Below are 16,494 nucleotides of genomic sequence, written 5' to 3' on the forward strand. Positions count from 1 at the left end.
GATACTTGCATTTTAGTTTCCATTTGGGCTGAGAGGCGATGAAGTAGCTCTAACTGGGTTTGGCATTGGGGCTGTGGCTGAGGAGAGGGGCTGCTGGGGTGGGGTGGTGGCCAAGGGGAAGGTGGGCACATTTTGGGCTAGGCAACGTTAATGGGATCTGAAGGACAAAGGAGATGGACTTCAGGATGCAGGCGGCTAGAGGTGGCAAGGCTAAATCAACTGTCATGAACACTGCCTGCGACTCACAGACAAGCAAGGGACGGGGGGTAAGACATCTCCAAATTCCAAGTAGCGTGGAACCCTATCTCAGCTGCTGAGCTCACAGCCAAGCCAAGGAATCGTCTTTGTGCATTGGTAAGAAGCGGCCTGGATTGGTGCTTTATTTAATGGTGCTCTCAGCATGTCATATGCCACCAAGGTAGAGGACCAGTCACTGCTTCATTGGCAGGCCCATGGGAACTATCATCCGATCACTGCACTTTACGGTTGGAAAATCCGAGGCCCAGAGACCCACGGTAGGACACAGTTGGCTTGGAAATTAGAACAGTAGGGTTGAGATCCCTGCCCTTCCTCCTCCTAGCTATGTGACCTTGGGCAAGTCACTTCCCCTCTCTGCATCCAGTTTCATCGCCTCTGAAATGGGAAATAGAATAGTGCCTGCTGCACATGGTTCTTGTAGGAATGATAAGCCCTGGCACATTAGAAGCTTTGGGTTCCAACAGGAACGAGAACGTACCCAAGGTCACCTGGCCAGAGATGGCAATGCCCCAGCTCAAAGCACACCCTCATCCGGGGCGCATTCATTCCTGGCTATGGACTAAGGGGCCACATTTTATAGGCTACCTGGTTCCGTGAGACAGGTAGAGACTGCAGGTACGTCCATGCCAGCGCTAGCATCACCTTCCATCCATGCAGGCTTTATTCTAAGAGATTTATTGAGGTTCTGCTGTGTTCTGGGCCACGTGTAAACAAATTTATAGCCTCTGCTGCTCTGGGCTCACCGGGCATGTAAAATCCATGGCAGACAGGAGAGACGTGGCCACTGTGCATCTTTCAGCCTTGGTGGGCTTGATTTTGCCTCATCTTTACCCTCTAAGCTACCTACTCCTTGGTCTCGAGACATCCTTCCCAGCACCATCTAAGTTCCTGGAGAGCCGCTTCTCATCAAGCCTCCAGCCCTAAAATAAAGGGCCCGCCATCAGGACAGAGGGTCCCTGATTTTACTTCCAGAGTGGCTGCCCCTCTCCTGTGTGTTCCTAGGGAACCCCACTTTCCAGATGCTCTGCCAGGCAAGCCAGGCTATGTCTCTCTGCCTGGGACTCACTGTTTGTCCTCCAAGGACTGGCCACTGAGCCAGCGCTTGGCTGGAGACAGAGCTCTTTCTTTGTTTGCTGCCTGCCTGACAATTTATTTCTGAGGCTCAAGGGAGGCTCAGCCATTTTGCCAGGGCTGCTCTGGGAAAAGGTCCCTCTGACTCCCCCAGGGACTCACACTTCTAAGGGCAAGTTCACTTTCCCCTTCTCTGCCTTGGGGAGGGTCTGTGCCTGCTTGGACCAGACCCGGATCTGGAGCTGGGTCAGTCCTTCCCAATGTGCTCCAAAGAGAAAGAGGTAACCTGCAAGATGCCAGTAGTTTGCACTGACCTCTTTTGTTTTGGAATTTGGGGGATTTGGGTAGCCTTTTTAGGCTCCCCTAGGAGGACACTTCCCCCCAAAGTTCCCAAAGACACAGAATCCAGGCACTATCCAGCACCCAACATCCCCACTCTCTTGCCAAACACCCACCTTGTGTGTCACAGAAAAACAAAGGTAGACCCCCAATGCAACTCAGTCTGACATGATCTATGATTTTTGGGATGTCACAAAAGCTCAGGAGCCATTTTATTCCCTCCCTCTCCCAACTCTCCCCCCTTCCTTATCTTCATGGGGATAAGGCTAAGCTTCCTGGGAAAGGGAATGTGCACTCCAGTCCCACAAAGGGAAGGAATGTGGCGTTATCATTTGGCTTTTAAAAAATCCAATTTTCTCCTTGAGGTTCACGTCTACTTTGGGAGGATATTAGCTCAGAGTCTCAACAGGGGACTGCCCGGTCTGAGTTTCTTGTCGGAGGACAGAGCCAAGCGTAGAACAGGACATCTGTGGGTGCGACCCGTGGGGATGTGTGCTCAGAACCCAATGGGCACTGCCCGGGGCTACTGTCCCGAGCAGTGTCGCCCCGGGGAGTAAACGCAGAGACGAAAAGCAATCAAGTGAGCGCAGCTACCGCAGCAGCGAGGAGGCACAGTCCTCCAGCTCTCTAAGGGACCTCCCGCACCCCACATCCCTCGGGAAAAGTCGGGGCTGGGAGAGCGCGGCGCGAGCTTCCGTGCGCACAGCCCAAGCCCTGGTGTGATTTTAAGCTAATGTTTCTGAGAGCTTGGGCCGTCCCAGGATGGAAAACGAGATGTCCCATCTTCAAGTCACACCGGACCCCGCCATAGCCCGCAGAGAACAAATGAGGGGCATAGCTCTAACTCGGCTCAGCTGACCCCACGACTGGGAAAGTGGAGCACGGTCCCCAACACACTTCGTATCATTCACTCCGCATCCCCTCCATCCCCTGGGGACTGAATAGGGCGCTTCGACGGCTCCTGCAGAATCCAGCACCAACTTGCGAGGCCAGTGGGGCACCGCGGTAGGGAAGGGGCATGCAATTCTCGCGACCCTCAGTTCGGTTCGAGCTTTCCTGCCTCTCGCGTGTCACGGGGGATGGATGGCCTGAGCGCCCGTCGGGGACCCAGCGGCGCCCCTGTTCCTTCATGTGGCCCCAGGGGAGGTGCGGCGCGCGGGCGCTTGAATCTCGAGGTGTCCGCCCCCCACCCGGCCAGGCTAGCGGCGGCGGCTCGGAGCTCTGGCCGGTCTTGCCCTGTTGTCCCAGGCTCTGCGCCCCGCGCCCCGCGCCCCGACGCCGGCCGACCGTTCCTACCTGCAGCCGGGGCTGCCCTCCCCGGGACTGGAGCTGCGCGGGGCGGCTCGGCCGCTCCGGTGCGCTCGGGACGCGGGGCCGCTCGGGCTTGGGCTGCGCTGCGCTCCAGACTCCTCGGCTCCTGGGCTCCGCGCAGCTCGCCCGCAACCTCTCCGCTCTCTCGGTCTTCCGAGGGCGGGCGGAGGGACGCGGGGAAGGGAGAGGAGGGGGGAGCGAGACCGGAGGAATGGAGGGGGAGGGCGGGGCCCGCGGCTCCCGGAACCCGCCCAGCTGGGGGAGGGCCCTGCCCGCACCGCCCGCCCCCGCCCAGCGCTACCCCGGCCCGCGCCGCGCGCTCCCTCCGCAGCTGCCTCCTGCAGCTTCCCCGCCAGCAGCCTCTCCCCTTTTCCCTTCACCTCCTCTCCCCTTCTACGCCTCCCCTCTCCCTTCTTTCTCATTCTCCCGCTCTCTTCTCCCTCCTTCTCCCCTCTCTCTTCCTCCCTCCCTCCCTCTCCCCACCCCCTCCTTCCCTTGCCTGCCCCGCCGTCCCCCTCCTGCCTCTCTCTTTCCTTCTCCTTCCTTTGACGGCTCTTCCCGGCCTCGGCCTGGGTCATCAGCCTGTCTGCCTGTCCGCCTTGGTCTCTGTCTCTCTGTCCTTCACAGCATGCTCTCCCCTCCTGGCTATTCTCCTTCCAGCCTTGCCGCTCTGCTTCTGTGAGCCTGTCCTTTCTGTTTCTCTCTGCCTTCGTCCTCTTCCCGCCCTCTGTGGGTCGCTGTGGGTGGGGGTGGGCCCCTGCCCCCTCCCTGCTCTCGTCCTAGGGCGGCGTCTCCTGTTCCTTACACCTGGAAACGCAGGCCTGGTCTGGGGTGACCAGGCTCTGCGTACCAGGCTGGAAGTGTGTGTAAGAGTGGGGGTGGGAAGGATGCCCTGTCCACTGCCAGCGGTTGGTCATGGAGACACAAGTGGCTGTGTGTGCAGATGGACAGATGGGGAAACAGGTTACTTAAGAGGGAAAACAGGGATGGTGGCAGGAACCCCAGACACCTTTCTCCCAGTTCTTGAGGTTCGAGGGATTCTCCCAGTGAATTCCCCTTTCCAGCCAATCCCAACCCAGCACATAGGGACTCCCTCACTTGTCCTTACCAACTCCTGACCCCCCCACCTTCTTTTATAAAGGCTCCTGGGAAGGGGGCCACATCTGCCCTTCCCTCTGGTCTCCCCAGAAACTCAGAGAAAAGATTCCTTCTCTCCAGCCCTGACCTACTCTTTCCCTCCTCTCTGTGTCCCCAGGGCTGGCCTTTGCTGATGGACCTCCTGTCCTCCACCCCACCTAATCTTACCTCCTCCCCGCTTTCATCCATCCCCAAGTCCCCCAAGGTAGTGCTCTCCAAGGTCACCCTGACTTCTCCTGTCTCCCCACACTCTCATTCATGAGCAGGGAATCTTGGTGTCTTTCTTGACCCATCCGCCTCCCACCACTGATCACCAGGTCATATGTGCTGTGGATCTCCATTGGTACTTCAAATAAATATTTACTGAGCTCCTCCTGTGTGCCAGGCACTGGCCTAGGCTCTAGGGACAGAGTGATGGGCAAGACAGGCCACAGCTCTTAAGGAGGTCCCAGTCAAGTATGGGAGACAGGCTTTCATCAAATAGCAACCACACAAGCCCAGAATGACAACCTCTGCTAGGCGCACACATGCCGGGGATCCCAGTGCAGCGTGGGATGGTTTGGGAAGGTTTCCTCAAGGAAGTGCCATTTGAACAGCGGTCTGAAGGCTGAATAGGAGCTGTCTGGATGGAGATGTGGGCATAGACTTGAGTGGAGATACCAGGGTAGCAAGAATGAAGGCCACTGTTGCTTGCCTGACATTTGTTTCAGCTTCTTTGGGTGACAGAACCTCAATCTTCATTTGGGAAACTTCCCCTCCTTCATTCATATTTATATGGTTGGGTGGGTTCCCTGCTCCTGGAGATAGACATGTGACCCAGGGCACAGACAATCAGAGCATGTCACTCTGACCTCAATGAGGGGACATGTGACATTTCCTGGGCCAATAGAACTCTGCCTGGGACTTTTGCTAAAACTATCGTCAAATAGAAGCTCAATCTCCACCGAGGCTCCTAAGTGTAGAGACGTTGGCAGCCATCTCTGTAGAACTTGAGCAGATCCTACCTGAAATGAAGCCAACATAGAGGAAAGCAGAACTGAGAGGCAGAGGCTGGAGTGAATTCTGATGTAGATCGAGTCCCTGAATCCAGCCATACCTGAAGGCGGTGTCAGCTATTTATCTCATTAATTTGTTTTTCCTATCCTACAAGTGTGAATTCGGTTTATGTTGTTTAAAGCCAAAATATTCCTCATGAATCCAGTGTTGGATTGAGAATGATGAAGCATTATAAAAAGGAAAAGTAATAGCCATTCTCATTCCCCTTTTGTCCTTCATGTTTTCTGGGTAACCCCACTCACAATTGTCTCTCTCTTTTTTCTATATTGCTGACCAGGAAATGAATTCCCCTCTTTTCATCCCTCTAGATTTGTTTACCTATGTAAACTCTAGCTGTCAGGTCAATTTCATAGGCCGACAGTAGGACTGGATCATCTCTGTGACATTCCCTGCCCCTGGCCTACACCCATGACTGTCCAGCATCTGTCCGCATCTCTGCAGGGATGGGGAGCTCATTGTTCCATCAGGAAGATGGTTTCTAACAAACTCTTATCACAGTAGAGCTCTGAGAGCTGTCTCTGGTGCAGTGAGACTTCAAATAGGGACACTATATTGTGACGTTGAGGTGGTTGCATGTGGGGCCTCCAGTGCTCTTTCAAAAAGCCTGAGTTAAAGTCTTTCAGAGAGCTCATATGCAAACCTCCTAAGCCGAGGCTGTGGCTGTGCAGATCGGGGTTTCCAAAATGTAGGCTGCCAACCACGGAAGGTAGATAGGACAATTTTCAGGGGAGTGGAATAACCTGGAGTGACACAGCTCTTCCCATTCACTCCCTTGTAACATCCTTGTGATTTGTGTCAATGGGCAAATCTCAGGTCGGTGCTAGCTCAGTCTTTAACACCTCTCCAAGGCACTGACTAATCCCGTTTTAACTGCGAGGCCGCCAGCTTTGGTAGACAACACCATCCAGTTAGAATGGAATGCTTTGCTCATTTGTCCTTGTATTTATTTTAATGGAGACCTATTTCTGGCAAGTAATATTGGTCTTCTAGTTATAGCGTGATGTAAAGTTTCCTTTTGAGATACATTTATTTAATCTAAAAAAGGAAAATATTTAAGTAAATAAAAATAGACGTGGTTTGCAGATTTTTGCAAAACTCTTGTGGCTGCTTTGCAAATGACTAAAGTTTAAGTAGCCTAATTTAGAGAAACATTTTATCCATGTGTTCATTCACTCAACAAATATTTATTGAGCACCTGCTGAGTACGAGGGATGGGGAGGACTAGACAAAGAGACAACATAGAGTCCTTGAGAGAGGGAAGGACTTGAGCATGGAAGGCTCACTCGCCACGTTGAGGAGTTGGGTCTTGACCTTGAGAGGCACTGGGGAGCCACTGAGTGTTCTGGAGCAAAGGAGCAGGCAGGGTTTAAGAAAGCTGACACTGGCCATGTATGCAGGATGGATTAAAAGGGAGAAGATTGTTAGGAGGCTGCGCTGTAGGTGTGAGGCGAGGAGGACCTTGTGCCCAGCAGGGTTCCCAGTGCACAGTAGGTGCCCAATGGATGATGGAAATGATGATTGTGAATGTCATTATCATAGCCCTCTGTCTTCCTCGACTTGGGAGAGTTCACTGAATCATAGACTCGTGGCCATTAGACTACAAGTGGTCCTTAGATATTAGCTAGTTGAACGCTTTTGCAAGTAAACTGAGGCCCAGAGAGAGGCACTGACTTGCCTGAGGGCACTTAGCTATCTGCTGGCAAAGCCACAAAACCCATGCCTCCTAGCTACATTTTCAAGCACTCGCTGCAAGGGAATGGTGGATACATGGGGAAAGAGGTGCAGAGAGGACGAGTCCCTGGCCCAGAGACCACAGTAGGAGAGGAGCAGAGGCTGGATCCCAGTTTAGGCCTGGCCACCACCAAAGCCAGGGCTCTGGGCCCGGAAGCTCATGAATCCAGCCAGGGGGCTTTCCTGCCACCCCAGAGAGCCTCTCATCAGGCCACAGGTGACGCTGTGTGAAGAGTCCCGATCTGGTAGTCAGGACGCCCAGACTTGTTGCCATCCGACTTTGCTCTCTTGCCCTTTGTCCAGGCCCCCTGTCCAGGACCCCATCCGCTGCTCACAGCAGACTCTGTCTCCATGACAACCAAGAATCCCATCTTTCAGGCTTTCCAAAATTGTACTAACACTGAGAAGCCCCCCTCCAACCTAAAAAAAAAATCCCCTGTAGGGAATCGGGCCTTTGTTTTCTTTCTTTCTTTTTTTTTTTTTTGGAGACAGAGTTTTGCTCTTGTTACCCAGGCTGGAGTGCAATGGTGCGATCTCGGCTCACCGCAGCCTCCGCCTCCTGGGTTCAGGCAATTCCCCTGTCTCAGCCTCCTGAGTAGCTGGGATTACAGGCACGCGCCACCATGTCCAGCTAATTTTTTGTAGTTTTAGTAGAGACCGGGTTTCACCATGTTGACCAGGATGGTCTCGATCTCTTGACCTCGTAATCCACCTGCCTCGGCCTCCCAAAGTGCTGGGATTACAGGCGTGAGCCACCGCGCCCGGCCCGTTTTTTGTTTTCAGAGGAAATGCTATTACCTTAACCACGCACTCCATGCCAGAAATTCCCGCATTAGCAAAAGGAGTCCCTGCATTAATGTGTGTAACTGCTTGAAAAACCACAATAAGCCTCGAGGGAGATAACAGGACATAAGTTCATTTTATTATTCTGTCCCCGAGTCACTCTGGGGCAGCTCTTGGACAGCGAGGCCTGACTGCTGAATATTCAAATATTTATGCACGTCATAACATGTGGGGATCAATACTTAAACATTCAACAGGTGGATGCTTCCAAATGGGCAAGCCGTGAAAAGACAGGACAGGAGCAGCCATGGAGATGAGCCTGCCCCCAGGAGACACTTCATAAACACTTCTCCACGGCCCCTTATACTAGAGGTATTATGCTGACTGACCTACAGCTAGACAGACCTTGGACATGTGACCTCCCCTTTCTAGGGCCCAGTTTTCTCTCCATAAGGTGGGAATGATAGTAGTCTCTACCTCGCAAGGTTGCTTGGAGAAAGCCAGCTAATGCCCTGGTATGTGGTAAATGCTCAGTATATATTAGTTATTCTGCTGCGAATTGCAGGGAATCTCCATGCCCTACCTCCCCAGTTGACAAGATTCTAGTTGAGGTTCAAGGTCATTCTCAAATGCTACCACCTCTGAGAATCTTGACTGATTTTTGCCCAACTGCATACGATTTCTTCTCCACTGAAATTCCCACACAGACCTTACTACTGCCTTCCTTCAGCTTCTTACCATTCTCCCTTTGGTGGGGTTGTCCCTTGGACTACTGCACACGACAGGGCTCAAAACGTGTTGACTGTGACCCTTACATCCTCTTGCGGCGTACCCGGGACTCTTGGATTTCCTTCCACACTCATTGCCTGCATCCAGCCAAATGAGGCTACTTTCAGTGCCCCTCAAAAGGTTTCCACCTCTGGGCCTTCATATATGCTGTTCCCTCTGCTGGAAACGCTGTTCCCTCATCCTCTTCTTCTGGTTTTCAGGATTACAGGCATGAGCCACCATGCCTGGCTGGAAACGTGCAATAAATATCTCTTGAATAGATGGAAGCACTGGGGAAAACCATGCATTTGTGTCTCACTCAAGTATAAAGTTTTAAGGGCCTGGGCATCTGCCCCTCAATGGACAGTATGTGAAGAGCAGGACTCAGAGTTTGAAAGCCCTTATTTTTTCTCCCCTGGGAAGTGCCAGGCTCCTGGGAATAAAAGCCTTGCCCAGTTGGCAAGGATCATAGTGTTACTGGTCAGCTCTAGGTGTCTGACAACCAACCCAGGCTGGCTCCTGTGTGCTGGGCACCGAGGACACCAATGCATGTCTATCTGGAAACCCAAGGCTTATCTGGAGAGCAGCGAGGTGGTTGGAACGGAGGAAAGACAGGCCTGGAAGGAAGACACAAAGAGGCAGTCCGTGCTTTGGAAAGAATGTGGGCGGCGGGGTGGGAAGACTGGATTCACATCCCAGAGAATTAACCAGGAGCTACACGACCATGGGCAAGTCATGACTTTAAAATACCAAGTAACTATCTAAGTATTTGTGGAGGTTCTCTTAGTGCTGGAACCATTCACATGAACCAGTGCAATCCTTCTCCAAAAGACCCCATAAAATGGGTGATGTTATTCTCATTTTATAGATTAAGACTCCGAGGGTGAAACAACTTGTCCAAGGTCACACAGCCAGTAAAACCTGGCTTAAACCCTGGTGAGCTGCTTACTCTCTTGGGGCGTCTGTTTGGGAAAGGCACTCATTTCTTCAAACTGGTGTTTCATGGTCTGTGAAATGGGAATGAGATAGAGACTTCTAGTATGGCCCTGAAACCTGAATGAGGTCAGCTGCAGCAGTGGTGAGGGCTCAGTAAATGCTGGCTTTTAATGATTGACATGCAAATAACTAGCATTACCTAGAGCCTGTACCAGAGAAAATTCAAGCGGCTGTATTTACAGAAATCCTCAACAAGCCTATGAAGTAGGTACTATCAATAGCCCCATTTTACAGGTGAGGAAACAGGCACAGAAAGGTTAAATCACTTGCCCAAAAGCACACCAGAGATTCTCAGTCAATACATCACCGCAATAGGTAGCCACTATAATGATGTCCATTACCATAAGTTAGTTTTGCCTGTTCTTGAGCTTCACACAAATAGAGTCATACTCTAATGTGCCTGGCTTCTTTCATTCAGCATCATGTCTGTGAGATTCATCCATGCTGTTGGATGTAGCAATCATTTGTTATTTTCAGGGCTGTATAGTATTCCCTTGTATGGATATACTGCAGTGTATTTATCCCTTCTGCAGTTGATGGACATTGGGTTGTTTTCTGCCCCAGCGTACTCTAAATAGTGCTGCTCAGAACAATTTTATACATGCCCCCAAGTGCACATGTGAATGCACTTCTGTTCAGTGGTTCTTCTTTCACACTTGCCATTTTGTGAAAAAAAGCCATGCATTTTTAGGCCGAGACTCACTTGCAGAATTGTCTTTCTAATACCTAGAAGTAGGATTGCAGGTCCTGAGGAGGTGTGTTGAACACTGGTAGATGTGCCAGCAGCCCATGTAAGAGCTCTGAGTCTCCATTACTAAGAAGCCAGACCTGCCTCTTTCAACAAGGAGGGCTCCTGAGGCTGAAGGTGGCATGTGCAGGGCTCTGGCTCCACATCCATGATCTGCAGCAGTGTCTTTGACTCACAGGGTTCAAAGGCAATTTAATTTCTCATCTGACAGCCCTGATCCTTAACCCATCAAAATGTTTACCCATTGCAATTCTTGTTCATACTGCGTTCTATACAGGCACCTTTACTTATATTAAAAAAAAAAAAAAGTTTTTTAGTGCCTGCTCTTTCTGAGAAGTGGGTGGCCGAGATGACAGCTGGACATGTCACCAGGCCCCTTTCCCTATGGCCTTGGCAGTCAGGGACCTGTGAAGGCCTAAGGGGCTGCTGTCTAGACCAGGGGTCAGCAAACTTCCTTGGAAGAAGACCAGACAGTAAATGTTTTAGGGTCCGAAGGCCATGAGGTCTCTGTTGGGGTTATTGAACTCTGCTGTGTAGTGCACAAGATAATATATAAGCAAGTGAGGACAGCAGTGTTCTAAGAAAACTTTAGTCACAAAAACAGGTTGGAGAGTTGCAGATTTGGCTGATAATTCATAGTTTGCTGACCCCTGGTCGAGACTGTCCTCAGGTGTAATCCATGGACCATCAGCTGCATTGGCCTCACCTGGGAACTTACTATTACTGCAGAATCTCGCCCCTTCATCTCCAATCTGTTTAATTAGAAACTGCATTTAACAAAACCCCAGGAAACTCGTGCCCATTAAAGTTGCAGAAGCACTGGCCTATGGCAGAATTTTCCCTAGTGTCAGATTCTACCACTAGAGGGCCAGGAGGGGATTCCAGGTGAGAACCGACCCCGCACTAGATGACAGGGACTGAAAACGTGGAAAGTGACTTCCTCTGCAATTCACACCTAATCCTTCTGTTCACATGAAAAAGAAAGGCTTGCCATGGTGCTGCCATGGATTTAACGCCTCTCCAATCCTTGCTAATCTCCTTTTTCAATAAAGACAGAGCTGGCCTCAGCTTCCTTCCTGAAACTGAGTCTGGCTAGAGTTTAATAACATTGCTCTTTGTTTGTTATTTTTGTTGTATTTATTTTAACAGCTTCTGTTTTGGCAAGGGATACTGGCTTTCTATGTGCAGTGGCAGTGGTGGAATGTTTTCTTTTAAATAAGTTTATTGTAGTTTAAAAGTAGGGATTGATTTAAAGAAAGATATTAAGTCAATGACAATCTGAGTACTGTGCAGACTTGGCAAAATTCCTGAGTGGCATCAATGTTTCAAAACAAAAAATAAAAAACAAACAAAAAACCCTTCCCGATGTGGTTTGTGAGTCATGAAAACTTAGCATACATGGTCAGGGGAGGTACAGAGAGTGGAGTCGGGCACACCTGGATTCCAGCGGTCACTCTAACATGTGCTTTTGGGCAAGTCACTTCCCCTCTTGAAATTCCGTTTGTTCAGCTGGATTGTCAAGGGGGTGGTAGAGGACAGTGGGCCCAGTCCTGGGACCCCAGTGAACCCTGGATCTCCCTGTGGAGGTGCCTCTGGGAGGCAGTTATGTGTGAATGATATTTCCTTGTGTGGATAGAGTTCTCCCCATGCAATTAAACTCTGATTGTCCACCCTGGTAGCTGGCTGAATCATGCACCCTACATTGAGGGGCATGATTTGAGGGGTCCCAGGGTCTCTATCTTTGATTCAACCAGTACAGCTGCACTTTTGTAAGCTGGACTTCTGATTATTTTGATACATTTTTTGTGTAGCTAAAGATAAAACCTAGAAGTAATTGGCCTTAGGATGTCAAGGGGCCATCTGACTCATTCAATTAAGATCTAGTGCGTGACTTCATCCCAAATTCCTTTGCTTGCAGGAGATGGAATCTGAGCACAAACCACCTGAAACACCAAATGAAATTTATCGACTTGCACAGCTCAAATGCCAGGAGTGTATCTTGTCAGCGTCACTGGATCCATTTCTCAGCTCTGCTTCCCTGAGAGTTGGCTTTATTCTCCCCACATGTTGACAGCATGGCTGTCAGCAGTTCTAGACAAACACCCTTATCCTCCCAAGAGGAAAGATTCTTTCATTCCCAGCCTTCCCAGGAAATTCCTAGGGCTGGTTCTCATGGGGCTAACTCGGCCTACAGACTCATTCCTGAGCCAGTTGCTGTGATCAGAGGTATTTGTCTTGTTCTGGCTAAGCTTGAGTCACATTCACCCCATTTCCATGGAACATGGGGTGGGGTGAAATTAACCCACCTGAACTATATGCCGGGTAGTGGCAGCTACTATACTCAACCCTTTGTGTGTATGAACTCATTTAATCCGCACAGGACCCTATGGGGGAGGTCCCATCCTTGTTGCCCATCATATAAAGACTAGAAGCTCAGTGAAGTGAAGTACTTGCCCTAGGTCACCCAGGCAGGATTCAGATCTACACACTCTTAACCATAGTCTTGACCATGATGCCATCCTGTGTCTTGTTAGGACTGCATTTGAGAAGTAATTTCCTGCCCCCATGCCCAGATTGAGGGTTGTAACTAGATCAGGGAAAACGGCTGCTGAACAGGCAAAACCTTTATATATGTCCAGATACCACTTGGAAGAGTTTGAGCTTAGTCCAGAATCCTGGAGAAGGATGTGATTCAATCAGAGTTTTAGAAAGTTCCTTCTAAAAGACATACTATTGGTGACCAAAGCCGCTGTAGACTGTGTCTGATCTCGGCTTCTGGTGGCAGTTATTGTTTGGTCTTCCCCAGAAGCATGCTCCGAGATGAGGACTTGAGAGCAGGCAGTTTATTTGGAAGATGCGGGGAACCTGGGTAGGGAAGTGGGATTTGGAAGGGAAGGCAGCCAATATAGGGTATATGATTGAGCCAGCTACCAGTGTGGGCAACCGGAGTTTAATTGCCTGGGGAAACTCTAGGAAACAGTGTAGCACATGCACTTCAGAATTATCCTACCCAAGAAGGGAGGGAGCTGGGGTATTTGTACACCAACCCCTGCCAGCCATCAGTTGAGGAATGCTTCTCAGGGTGTTACTTTCCCAGTCTTCTGGACTAGCGAGCACTTGGGCACAACAGCCTTCTGGGGTTGTAGAAAAGCCGCCAGGCACAAAGGTGCAGGTAATGGTGGTGGGAGGTCGGCCAGACCAGCTGGGAAAGATAAAGTTCACCGTTATGAGTCGCACACTGCATCTCCTTTAGTGGGAAAGGAGTGGGTACCGCAAAGGTAGCTCATGCCTAATGGGGCTATGCCAGTGAGCATTACCCTTGTTGCCCATCAAATAAAGACTAGAAGCTCAGCAAAGTGAAGTACTTGCCCTAGGTCACCCAGGCGGGATTCAGATCTACACACTCTTAACCATAGTCTTGCCTGTGATACTATCCTGTATCCTGTGTCCTGAATTTGGAGAAGTAATTTCCCACCCCCATGCCCAAACTGAAGGTTGTAACTAGACCTTATTTTCTGGGATTTTCACCTTCCAAGAGTAGTGGGTAGTGGAATCCAGGGGCAAGAATCCTGGCCTTGGAGTCAGAAGTTCCCAGTTCCTCTAGGACTTCCTAGCTGGGCCTCAGTTTCTTTCTCCCTTGCATGGGCACAGCCAGGAACACCCAAGAGAGGAGTTGAGAGGCGGAAGGAGTTTGTGCACTCAAGACCTAACATGGAGTGGCTGTCCCATTAAGGCTCATGGCATCTACGCCTCCCTATCTTAGGAAATCCAGAAGCAGCAAATGCTTGCTCTGCTCTCATTACTTGCCATGAGAATGGCAGCTAATCACAATATCATTATTTAGGAGGAAAAAAAATGGATTCAGCATTTTTATCCCAAACGGAAGCTATTGACATTCCTAGAATAGTTCTGGGAGAGGGAAAGCCCACCGTTAAGCGCTCCTTCAGAAACAATTGGCAATCAGTGGGCCAGGCACAGGGCCAGCACTGAGGTCCTTTCTGGTCCTCTCTGATAAGGGAATGAAGCACTCCATAGGAGGCCAGGGCTTCGGGCATCAGGCATCAGGACAGGAATTGAAATCTTAATGGGAGAGAAACCTGCAGAGCCCTTGAATTTCCGCTTGTCTGCCCCAGGCTGATGGGGGCTGGAGAGAGATTGGCAGGTGGGAAAGGAGAGGACCACAAGGTGTTTCTGCACCTGCTCCCTTCTTCCCTCTTCGTCCCATTCCCCTCCCCTCCTCTCTCTACTTCTAATTTTAACTTTCATTCTCTCTTTCTCTCACTGTCTCTCCTTTCTTTTCTTGTTTTGTTCTCTTTCATTTTCCTTCTTTAAAAGTATTCATTACAGGCCAGACATGGTGGCTAATGCCTGTAATCCAAGCAAGGCGGGGACATTGGTTGAGTTCAGGAGTTTGATACCAGCCTGGACAAAATAGCAAGACTCCATCCCATCTCTACAAAAAAATTTTAAAGGAATTAGCTGCGTGTGGTGGCACACATATGTAGTCCTAGCCACTCAAGAGGCTGAGGGGAGAGGATCGTTTGAGCCCATGAGTTTGAGGCTGCAGTGGGCTGGGATCATGCCACTGCACTCCAGCCTGAGTGAGACCTTGTCTCTAAAAAAAAAAAAAAAGAAGAAGAATAGGCTGGGTGTGGTGGGTCATGCCTGTAATCCTTGTACTTTGGGAGGCTGAGGCAGGTGGATCCCTTTAGGCCAGGAGTTTGAGACCAGCCTGGTCAATATAGCAAAACCCTGTCTCTTCTAATTAGCCAGGCGTAGTGGCACATGCCTGTAATCCCAGCTACTCAGGTGGCTGAGGCATGCGAACAGCTTGAACCCAGGAGGTGGAAGTTGCAGTGAGCCAGGATCACACCACCACACTCCAGACTGGGTGAAAGAGTGAACTCTGTCTCAAAATAATAATAATTATTATTATGCAAGCATTTCAGGTGTTTACCACTTGTAAACTATTATAACATCTAAGACAGAAGTTCCTTTTGATCATCAGAGGTAATCATCGCTCGCTCCTCCTCCCTCCCCAGATAGAACCACAGTGAACTGTTTACGGCATGTGCTTCCAGGCTTGGTTCTTCCCACTTGATTTCATCCATATGTACCTAAAAAACATATGCTGGTGGGTTTTTTGTGTTTGTGTGTGTTGACATTATAAAAATGGCATCATACTACGCTATCATCGGGCCACTTGTTTTTCTCACTCAATAGTCTCAGTGATCTTTGCACTTTGTCATGCAATAAACAGATCTTTTTTTTTTTCTTTCAACTGTTGTGAGTATTCCAAAGTGCAGCCTAGAGGTGCTGCATGCACTTCCCCATTGATGGTTATTCATGCATCTTCAATTCTTTGTCATTGTAGACTTTGTCATTGCACATTCACTGTGTCCTTTTTACAAAATAAGATCCCTTGGAGATACACCTTTTTTTTTTTTTTTTTTTGACGGAATTTCGCTTTTGTCGCCCAGGCTGGAGTGCATTGGCACAATCTTGGCTCACAGTAACCTCCGCCTCCCGGGTTCAAGCGATTCTGCTCCTTCAGCCTCGAGTAGCTGGGATTACAGACATGCACCACGATGCCTGGCTAATTTTTTGTATTTTTTAAGTAGAGACGAGGTTTTACCACGTTGGCCAGGCTGGTCTCCAACTCCTGACCTCAGGTGACTCACCTTCCTTGGCCTCCCAGAGTGCTGGAATTATAGTCATGAGCCACGGTGCCCAGCCAATACACCTCTTTTAATACAGCCTCAGCTGCTCATGGGGACCGAGAAGGGTGACATGTCTCCATGAGTTTGCACGCTCCTCACAGAGAGGCAGTCAGGCTTGCGTCTAGGTCTGCCTGGACATGGCTGCCTGGTTTCCCTGGCAGGTTTGGGGCCTGCTTTCCTTGCGACAGACTCCTTCCATCTCAGACACAATGGGGAAGCCTGCAGTCTTCAGAACACACAACGGAGCTCTTCCTATTGAGAGAACAGGAGAGAAATAAATGGCTCGTATTCTTTTGGGGTGGGCCTGCCGGTCATCATGATTTCTAGGTCAGACTCAGTTCCCAGGGGGCCACGTGCACAAGTCCCTTTCTTCAGCAGTGGGGAGAAGGTCAATGCTTCGAGGGAGGGAGTGTGGTACAGCCCACAGCCTGTTTACAGAACCCCCGCTCTGTCTCCAGGCACGGGAATGTGATGCAGGAGCCCTGGTGAGCAGAGAGGGGAAGAGGGCGAAGGCTGAGGGGAGGTGGGAGGGGCTGTTTATCACCGGCACAGCAGCTACCTGCTTTTCACTTTAAA

At 50.2% G+C, this 16,494-nt stretch overlaps 1 protein-coding gene across 2 annotated transcripts in view; it reads right to left on the reverse strand.

Annotated features, from left to right (window-relative positions):
• Positions 1–3,192, reverse strand: part of SLC6A1 (solute carrier family 6 member 1) — a 42,534-nt gene extending 39,342 nt beyond the window's left edge. For both annotated transcript variants that reach the window (XM_017501474.2, XM_017501473.2), the window contains exon 1: positions 2,965–3,192. The gene's annotated coding sequence lies outside the window, so the exon portion shown is untranslated. The remainder of the gene's footprint in view (positions 1–2,964) is intronic.
• Positions 3,193–16,494: the final 13,302 nt, after the last annotated feature.

Source organism: Cebus imitator, unplaced genomic scaffold (genome assembly GCF_001604975.1).
Source record: "Cebus imitator isolate Cc_AM_T3 unplaced genomic scaffold, Cebus_imitator-1.0 Scaffold281, whole genome shotgun sequence".
Classification (NCBI taxonomy): domain Eukaryota; kingdom Metazoa; phylum Chordata; class Mammalia; order Primates; family Cebidae; genus Cebus; species Cebus imitator.